The sequence below is a fragment of the Oncorhynchus masou genome, chromosome 16 (genome assembly GCF_036934945.1).
Source record: "Oncorhynchus masou masou isolate Uvic2021 chromosome 16, UVic_Omas_1.1, whole genome shotgun sequence".
NCBI classification, from domain to species: domain Eukaryota; kingdom Metazoa; phylum Chordata; class Actinopteri; order Salmoniformes; family Salmonidae; genus Oncorhynchus; species Oncorhynchus masou.
Window position 1 is genome coordinate 12,651,265 of NC_088227.1, and position 10,631 is coordinate 12,661,895.

At 43.8% G+C, this 10,631-nt stretch overlaps 1 pseudogene; it reads left to right on the forward strand.

Moving 5' to 3' along the window:
* The first annotated feature begins 831 nt into the window (after positions 1-831).
* On the forward strand, positions 832-5,431 carry LOC135557264 (uncharacterized; annotated as a pseudogene).
* The last annotated feature ends 5,200 nt before the right edge of the window (positions 5,432-10,631 follow it).

Consider the following 10,631-nt stretch of genomic DNA (forward strand, 5'->3'; position numbering starts at 1 on the left):
AGTGTCGCTCCTCTTTGAAGAGGTTACACTGTCTTCAGTGAGTTTGCCTCTTATGATTCTTTCTCTCCTTTCATAATTCATGGCTTGATATTGCTCGTCAACTATTGTGTTCACACCATCTCCATCCCTTCCAGATGACACACAAATCATACACCTGGCCTTGCTACTCAGTGTGGATTCAGCTTTAAATTTGACCCCATGGGGAATGCCATGTTTTTTGCTTCTCTTCAAAACTGCTTTTCCCAAAACATGGTAACCCTAAGAACTGTAGTGTCTTCAAATGGACAGTTTGCCTTTCAGTGTCATTGCATTTGCAACCCATAATGTAGCAACGTCATTTTATTTAACCTTTGACCTGGAGTCATGCTGAGACCAGGCTCTTTTACAGATGAGCCCTGTATACACCAAGATACAAGTCAATATTTGCATCACTAGATGGAAAAATGAAATCATTGAAAACGAACACATTCTTCAGTAAAAAGGTCCTCAATAAGCCTGAGTTGCCGTAGCGGTGCTAATTCATACAACTTTAGAGCATGGAGGTTATTAGAAGTACGGTGCCAGAAACATTGAAGCAGTTTTACTGAACTCTGTGGCTATCAAAAGGATCTCCATTGTTAGCCACCCCTGGGTCTGGTATCTCTTAACGATGACGGAAGGTACAGCAGAAGTTTATGGAGGGCTTTCAGAGGGCCAGCCAACTTTCTGATACAGACTGCAGTGATGTGAACTACTGAGCTCTTCTCCTGTAGTGTGGCTTCAATACAGTGGCAACTGCATTCATATAGGCAAAGGCTTTTTTTCCTTCCCCCTTCATTTTAGGATGATAAGATGATCAGCTTGGTCATGCAGTTCAGGCTGCCAGGAAACCACATGACTGAAGACCCTGTGTATAGCGTGGGCAAAACCTGTAGCTACACCCCCTGGACCTCCCGAGAGATTCTGTGCGACCGCAACTACATGGAGGCAAGTGAGCAGTGCATGCCCTAATGGACATGTTTACAGTCGAGCTTGTCGTACTGCCTGTATAAATTATCTGTCTAGAGCTACAACTGTCCAGTGATTCATTTCTTCTGCGACACGAGGTCATGACTCTCTCTCAATTCCACTCGCCTCTTCAAAATGCACATAGGACCACTTTAGAGGTGAGGAATCTTGGCCCATTCTCAATGCATTTAAGGAGGTGAGTGGACAGATTGAGAACTGGCCCTTGATTTCCTATTGTATGGGAGGGAGAAAATGGATAAGGAATAATTGGCTTTCTTCTCTAGGTGTCTGTCAAAAGGACTGTTCCAGACATCCAAACCGTCGCCGAACAGCCCACTGGGGGCCCGAAAGCAAGGAGCGCCAACTTCCGGAGAGGAGCTGAGGTAGCCATATTTCAGTTTCTGTAATTTCACTACAAGATGACAGGATGGCGCTAAACAAAATGTGCGTTTGTCAATTTTGTTTAATTCATGTTTCCATTTCCTGAGACAGCTGTTGCTTCAGGATACAAAATGACAGCAGTAGTCTTTAGTCCTAGCAAGAAGGTCATGAATGTGGATGAGGTCCAAAGAAAGGGCTATGCAATAGCCAACACTCCCACACGGCTGGTGTTAAGAAGCCCTCATAATGCAGAGGAGACATACCTCCAGAATGTAAGCTGACTTCCTCCATGAACTGGGTCATGTTCAGTAGAGCAAACATTTGGAAAGGGTGGCCCTACCTGAACTCTGCAACACATTGTTAATACGGTTTGCCCTACTGAACACGGCCCTGGTGTGGTTGCCCCCTGAACAGGTAGCTTGGGGTTCCGATGCGGGTACTCAACCTCAACCTTCTTTGAGCAGAAGCGGCTGGTTAATCGAGTAGATGCCACGGCTGTTTGTCCAACACCAGGTTGAGTGAAATAATTTAAGATCCTTTAAACCCAGGTCTTAATTGGCTCCAGACTAGACTTTCATTTGTGTTATGTAGTGTTCAGTTGGGAAAATGTTTTGGGGTGAACTTTTTCAAAATAATGGCACATTTGTTTTCAGTTGCAAAATGTTCTGTTATGATGTGCACTTGGCTTCTTGTGTCACTGCAGAGGCGGTGGCCTTTACTTAAGAAGTGATCACCTGGTACATGCCCAAGCACACAGACCCACTTTTCTCCTCTGATGCATTCACCATGGAGGTGTACATGGGAATTGACACTAAGAGGCTGGACACTGAGGAAATGGCTGCCACAAACTACTTGGTTTTAGTCACGGAGGCTCATATTATTGTTGAAATTCCGGTGGGGGCGGTTGGCGGCTATTTCAAGGTCAGCGTTGGATGAGTAAAATGTTCCTGTTTAATTTCTAAATCTTATTTGTAGAGCCTTTTTCAGTGGCTTGCAATAACCCTTTGCCATCTCTTATGGGTAAACTCCTAGAAACGTTGTCTTGTGTAAAATGTTTCTTATTGAGCAATTGTCTGCTTAATCAGGCTAATATACAATTGATTGCAAAATTGTGTGAATGCTGCATAAAATTACACTTAAACATACTCTACCACTTGTCTTTGCAGTTTGTCCTTTAGCCACTTGAAATTTGAGACCAAATATCCACACTAAAGTATTGTTTACCAGACTTTTTAGGGAGCCGGTAGCTTTGCCACTGTCAACTGAATGCAAGCAACACTCGGCTGCTGTTTACATACTTTACGTGTCAGTTGCTTTGAAAATGCACACCTCCGGAAATGCAAGTTGACAACCATATTCACCTACCAGCTCTCTAAAGTCTGGTAAACAATACTTTCCTTTGGATATTTTGTCTTAAATTACGAGCGGCTAAAAGACAAGCGGTAGAATAATTGTATTTAACTTTCTGGCTTATAAGGAACATTGACCTGTTTTTGCACTCAATTGTGTATTACAGCCTGACTGCGTCACTCGTCTCCCTTACAGAGCCATATTCAGGATGACCAGTACTTTGTCACTTACACCATTGAGCCCATGCTTGAGTTGCTGTGGATTGAGGTCTCAAACGAGGACACCAGCTACAAAGTCCTCTTCCCTATCACAACACCTCCGATGGCCAGGCCTCCACAAGTTCGCAACTGTGTCTGGTTTAGTTAAACAGTGCCTATGGTAATTTGGGATGCCTGGGTTGTTCATTAGGCACAAAACAGAAGAAAATGTACTGAAACGGGGAGGCAATACCCGGACTTATCCAATAACAAATGTCTATTTTCAACTTCCATTGTACCGCATTTCAAAATGTTTTCCTTTGTTTGCCAATGAACAGACACGCCCTTAGACACAGTTCCTGAGCAGGCAGTGTTTGTGCTTGAGTTGGGAACCTTCAACCTTGATGTGGAGCTGCTGAACATCACCTTTCCCACCATGGTGCTAACTGTTGCAGAGTGCAACGCCAGAGGCTTCAATGTTCAGGAGCAGAGATCCCCGGACAACACCTTGAAGACCTTCAGGATGGAGGTGCCCTTCTCAGACCCGGTGGTCTTTAAGGAGGTGTGTTTCTGTTAAATGCGAAGCCACACGCAGTAATTTGTACATGTCCTAATAAGTGGGCCACCAACAAAATATAAATAATGGCACAAATGTCCCTCATTTACTCAAGTGTTTCCATTATTTTGGCAGTTGCCAATAGTGCTTGATTTAGAGGAATGAGGGCGACATTACTTTAAGTGTATAGTTTGTTTTCCCCATATGTACTTGTCACTTGACGTTGAATAAGGTTCTGTTAGCATTATTGTTGTATCAATTGACCAATGCTTTTAACTTCACAACAGAGAAGGGCGGAACAAGGTGTCTTCAGCTGATCTACGGTCTGGTCATCTTTCCAGAGTACGCTCCTTTCTCTCACACTGCCGTTGTGGATGCTGTACTGCTGGAATTTGGTATGTCTCTGGACTACGCCAAACTACTGTTGAATGGTTTCCTCTCGTTAATGATTCCCCTGACAGGAAATTGGCAGTGAAAGCCCAACTAGCCATACTGTAGGTTTTTCCTATGCAGTCTCTCTACAAAGAAAATGTTAAGCTTTAGAGTATTTTTCACCCAGTTGTCCTGTTCCTGATTTGCCAGGATCGTGTTTATTCAGGCCCACCGTTGCAAAACAAGGGTTTCTTCTTGGACAAGTTCAAGTAGTACCTTCCCGTTTTTTTTGTGCTTAATGAACACAACCCTGTTTGTCCTTGTAGTGCCACCCTCAGTCACTGGCATCTGTGATCAGGAGAACTTCCACATCACTGTGGACTACAGGAACCAAGATCCCTTTTCGTGGTCTTGGTTGGCAAGCGGCTGCTTAACCATGAGCTTGCTCAATAGTATTTAACAGAGGGCGACGCAGACTTCACCATCACATTGCCCTTCTCTTCACCGGACGCAGTGTTTGAGGTACGACGCTCTCCCAAAACATGTTAACCTAAATTGCTGCAGCTAGCCTCGCTTTCCTTACCCTGTATACATGCATACGATATTGGACTAATGAACTCTCCCATTGGTTCCCAGTCAGTTCACTCGTCCTCTGTCAGGAGCAGACTGGATGTGGCTCTGTTGAATCCTTATAACATGACCATCAAATACTTTTCCCTGGCTTGCAGCTTCCTGAAAACGCTGACTGGTTGGTTCTCAAACAATTGCTTCCGATAGTCGTTTGACATGGTTACCAAACCTGGGTTCCTTGCAAATACTGTGAGTCTAATAGTAGTGCCAGATGGGCATGGTTTGCACTTTTGGTGCTATTCCATTGGTTCAAGCTCAATTGTCACAAATACCGAACCCAGGTCTGATGGCTACCTGTCTTTTGCTCCCGCACCTCCAAGAGTGTTTCTCTAACGGAATGATGACTGCGCTGGCGGTGAAGGTGGAGTCCGCTCCTGGTCTGAACCCCGGTCAGCTGACCCTGAGTGACCCCCGCCTGTGGTCCCACCTACCACGATCGCTTCGCCTACTTCCACTTCACTGTGAACTCCTGTGGCACCACCAGGAAGGTAAAATGACTATTACCCTGATGTGATATGGACTGTTTGCTTCTGCAGGCTGTAATAAGCAATTCCCCTCTACTACAGTTTATCAACAACGTCATGCTGTATGAGAACGAAATCTCCTTGCCAGATGAACTTGAGGTGAAGCTGAATGCCATGGCGTCTTCAGAGGAGGAATATCAGTAAGTGTATTACGCATCACAATTGTGGCTATTAGCTTTTATAGTTTTTTTTTTCCTTCACCATTTGCTCAATGCTTTGTATACAGGGAAAATGTGCCTCTACTACCAGTGTCCACTCCACTGCTTGAAGTTGCCGCAGGTTGAAGGGGGGGTAGTGTTGCCTATAAATTACTAGTGTTCATCGGGGCACAACAGGATATGATAAACGAGCGTTTCTTAATGGACAAGTTCAGATGGTGCCCACTGAACACGACCCCTGGTTGTCTTGTTCTGTGTTCCAGACGCCTCGTATAACACGTTCCACCAGGAGGAGGACTATCCATGTTAACATGGTGACATGTTGTTTTTGGGCCTAAACAGGTGTGGTTCCTGAGTAATTAGCAACCTATCATGCTTGGCAGGCCATTTTATTTTGGCTACCGTGGCTATGCCCCCATCCATAGGTCCTGAGTGGTCACAATGCTTAAAAAGCCGTGTGCGGTCTGTCACCAGATCGCCACCCAATTTAACACTTATGGGAGATTCTGGCGTGTACGATCACATGCTTGAGTGGTCCCTGCAGCGTACCATTGGAATGGAACGTAATGCTGCAACAAACGACTCAACCGCGTTGTCTGAAAAGCATCTAAACAATGTTTTGTACTGATGAGAAATAAAGGTCTTCACAACTTTATTCCGCCTTAAATGTTAACGTTATCATCTAGTCTAAATAACAGGTTGACCTGTTTTACAATGTGATGCGGTACAAGGGAGCCATGTAAATCTAGTTTGAAAAATATGGCATGCCGTTCACTGTGCCCGTTGCCTGAGATCTTAACTTAGTTTGGCCACTTCAGCATGTGACAAATCTTTGTACTTGTTAAGGCGTACACATGACAAGTAGTTTACAGTTAATTAATCAAAAAGCCACCTCCCCCTCCCCTTGTTGTCACCTCCCCAAATTCAACCGTAGCACAAAAGCTAAACAGAGTAGCAAGATATAACCTCCCAAAAATGGATTGAGCTTAGTCCTTGGGGGAAGATATTGTGGAGAGGATGATGCAGGAAATATTACTAAGATGGGGGATTTATCAACAGTTTTTCTAAGGCAAATACCCCTGGGAAGGGATGTCTGATCTGGCAACCCTGAGGTACCGTAGTTTACACTCTGATGCCGTGTTCAAATCAACTAACGACTTCAGTGCATTCAAGACAATGGGGGTACTCCAGTTGAGATCATAAGGCAGTCGAGTCTGACAGACGCTTACGTGATAACCCGACTGCATTGTATGGCGTTAGCATTAGCTCATATGCAGTACCACCTTCAAAAGTGTTTTACACATGTGTCATTACAATCTAGGCAAGAATCAGAAAGCATGAATAAAACACTAAGTACATTATACTTACAGTACAGTAGAAACGACAACACGTTACGCAGAAAATAAGGCACTTTGAAAGGAATGCACGCATGTCCACAGTTATTTGTAAGGGAGGCAATAAATGTGCAAGGCCTGTATACCTGATCTGGGGAAGTGCTTGGACTTTCTTTTGAAGGAAAGTTTGTCCAGCTCATAAAATTCTCAAATAGAAATGGTCTGCAACAGTGAAATGGGCTACTTTTATGAAACTTATAAAATTAGAAGGTAGTGTGCCTTGGTTTGAGGTCAGCGCGGGTTAACTGTGCACTTTTTGGAACAGGGAGTGCATTCTGACATCACACGCATAAAATCAAGTCGCCCCAGTGGGAGTTGATGATATTGGGAACTCGCGTGTGAAAAGGTTGTTGGCGTTACCTACCCTTTTTACTCAATGTTATCCTTTTGGTTTGCTACAGTTCCGTGTTCAGCCGAACTGATGTCAAGTCGAATGGAAATCAAGAGCGGCTGGCAAGCTTAGCTTGCCTTTCCGATTGGTGTCATACAACTGCTCTTAACACTGACTGCGTACTTGTTGGTTTTGGGTTGAATTCAGGCACAAGTGACCTCTTGTGTTTAAAACAGTTATTGCACTAAACAAAGGATGGTTCACACGCCTGTGCAACATGGTTGTTTGAAATGCAATTTTACCTTAATGAAATGGTCGCAAAAACCTAAATTTGGCCATGTGGACACGGGAGTAACTTTGCAGCTGTTTATTAAATCAAATGTCACAGCAGTTTAAAAAAACAGGCTGAATGTTGTGTATCATAGACACCACATTCACATGGCTGTGCACGAAATGGGCAGTTCAGATTTGTCACTTCAGCTGCAACTATATTGTTTGCAAAATCCTGACCATTGTCTGTCGGCTGAAGTGGCTTTGTACTGGTGTGGGCGTTTGTCTCAAGTGTTTTATTTTTTTGAGCAGTGTATATCCCCTGCTTTTTTTCAGAACATTAACTGTGTAGGTAGATGTGGAAAGGTGCTGGAGGGGGGGTTCACATATCTCTGCTATAAGACACTACTTTAAGTCCATTTCTCAGCTAATAGCCCATCCTGCTACGCTTGTGAAAAGCTAATCGTTTTTCACTTTTCCACATGTTAACGGTTCCATTTGATAAAGTGGTTTTTTAACCTTAATCGGTTAACCCCAATTCATACATTTAGGCACAGTCGATAGTGTGCTGGACTTCGGGCTCGCATGTCGATGGTTTGAAACCTGCTCCCTGCTTGTTTCAATACGTTATTGTGCCGGTGTCATAGTAAATAGCCTGGATTGTTAATCCCATCTCCTTCCAGTCTTCCACGCATCATTCTCCGCCTGAGTGGCTCGCTTGTGGGCGTGCTGGCAGGATCTTCAGTTCTGCATAAGAATTCAGCATAGCAAGTTTGTATGAAGGTCTGGTTATTCACAGGCAATAGTAGTATGCTCTAAACCACTCTGGTGACAAACTTTGCCATTTTTTCTTTCCATCGTCCACATGGCTATGAGAACCCCCTCAGATTAATGCAGATGAAGGGAGTTAGATATGCATAGGAAGTGTAGTGTACTGTCTTTCTGTATATATGAATTACAAATCTTCCTTTGCTTAAATCATGTTTCTAGACTATTGCATAGTTACAATGTGTAATTGTCCTAGGAGCAGGAGTGGTGAACACAAGTGTATAATTGTAATGCAGACACGGCATCAAAGAATGGAGTGTGATGCACCTGGTATTGGATATGACTGAAAGGAACTTGACAAAATATGCACAATTGTTTCTCTACGTTAACTAGCATATTCCTCTCAATCGTACATTTTTACCTTGACTCGTTATGTTATAATTACTTACATTCGCTTCCACCGTAATGTTCTGTCAGCCATCTTTACTGAAGAAAGTGAACAGGGACGGGTGGGTCGCGTCAAATTTGTAATTGGAACCACTCGATATGTTTGCTTATAAAAACCCTGGGACCCAAAGAGCACGCGTTATGCATAACTCCCCTTTGCTGTGGTCTGGAGCAATGAAGCCGTGACGCTGGGTACCTCAAAGTCCCACGGTGTAAGCTCGCAAGGAGGAACCACTGTAGCCTAATTGGAAGTGACGGTTACTTAAATGGAATGAATTTTAATATCTGATTGGCAATTGCGATAGAGCTGTGATCATAATTGAAAACTTAACATGCATATGAATTATTCCATGATGAAACAAGGTTACAAACAGCAATGGATTGAGGATGTGGGTAGTACGAGGCTGTAGTATTGTGCCCACAAATGTTGTTTTTTTTTAAAGAATTGGCCGATTGTATATTATACATTTGGCGTATTACAGGTTAATCTTAATAGACGTTTAAGTCTGAAGCAGAAAGTGAATATCCAGAGGTTGGTATTAAAAATATAGAGTAATATTGCTAAGGTAGACTACAATGTAAACATTGCTCAATTAATGCAACAGGTTAAACTGATGAGGTTACTGGAAAGGGGCCCTGGGATTGTTTACTTTAGGTCTATTCCACTTAATGGAACACTGTTATCTGATGTGTTTGAGTAGGATTCTTTCTTCCAGGACTGATGGAAGTCCACTACAGTATGTAAACTTCTTATGGCTGGGGGCAGGATTGAGTAGCTTGGATGAATAAGGTGCCCGGAGTAAACTGCCTGGTACTCTGGCTCAGAAGCTAAGATATGCATATTATTAGTAGATTTGGATAGAAAACACAAAGTTCATTTAACAGTTTTAGAAAACTGTTAAAGTCCTGGAGAATAAACCCTCCCCCTCACAGCTTCCCATGTCCCTTAATGTTGATGTGGTTGTTACTGACAAAAAGCATATGGCTGAGCTCCTTTAATCACCACTTCATTAAGTCAGGATTCCTCTTTGACTCAGCCATGCCTCCTTGCCTGTCCAATGTGACTATTCCTGATGCTCTTCCCTTTTTTTCCCCCTTCCCCACTACAATGTTTCTCCCCACAGGCATTCACTGAGTCTGAGATGCTACAAGAGTTCCTGAAACTTTACACCAAAAAACCATCTGGGTCACAGAGAGAGAACTGTTCCATAAAGTAACTAATTTTGGCATTCCGGATAGCCCGACTACACTTATCATTTGCTTGAATGAGAGCCATTCTGCCTGAGTATGCGTGGGCCGAGCCTTTTGCCAAATGCAATTCTTGAGGTAAGATCACGGTCGAACCAGGGGCTGAACCCGTTTTTAAATATTTTCTTCATGGTGTGATTGTTAACAATACCACTGAAAATATCAAAGGTACAAGCATCTTCGACAGAGGGGATTAAGCTGATTCTATACAATTTTACAGAATAACTCAAACTGCAGTTATACTGCAAAATTACTGCAGTAAAAAGTTATTTTGGACAGTATTTGCAGAATACTGCAGTTATACTACACTGACTATAATCTTTTTTCAGAAGGGATGTGGTAGCTAACTAGCTTACTTGTTTACAAATTGGTGAATGTGCTAAAAAGCTACCTAGCTAAACACAGCAAAAAGTCCACCGTCGCTAGACCAGACATGACTGGCAAAAAGTGCTCTTCACTGACGAGTCGTTTTGTCTCGCCAGGGGTGATGGTCGGATTCGCGTTTATCGTCGATGGAATGAGCGTTACACCAAGGACTGTACTCTAGAGCGGGATCGATTTGGAGGTGGAGGGTCCGTAATGGTCTGGGGCGGTGTGTCACAGCATTATCTGACTGAGCTGTCATTGCAAGCAATCTCAACGCTGTGCTTTAAAGGGAAGACATCCTCCTCCCACATGTGGTACCCTTCCTGCAGGCTCATCCTGACATGACCCTCCAGCATGACAATGCCACTAGTCATACCGCTCATTCTGTGTGTTTTTTCCTGCAGGACAGGAATGTCAGTGTTCTGTCATAGCCAGTGAAGAGCCCGGATCTCAATCCCATTGAGCACATCTGGGACCTGTTGGCTCGGAGGGTGAGGGCTAGGGCAACCCCCCCCCCCCCCCCCCCAAACAATGTCCGGGAACTTGCAGGTGCCTTGGTGGAAGAGTGGGGTAACATCTCACAGCAAGAACTGGCAAATCTGATGCAGTCCATTGATATGCAATGCAGTTGGTGGCCACGCCAGATACTAAC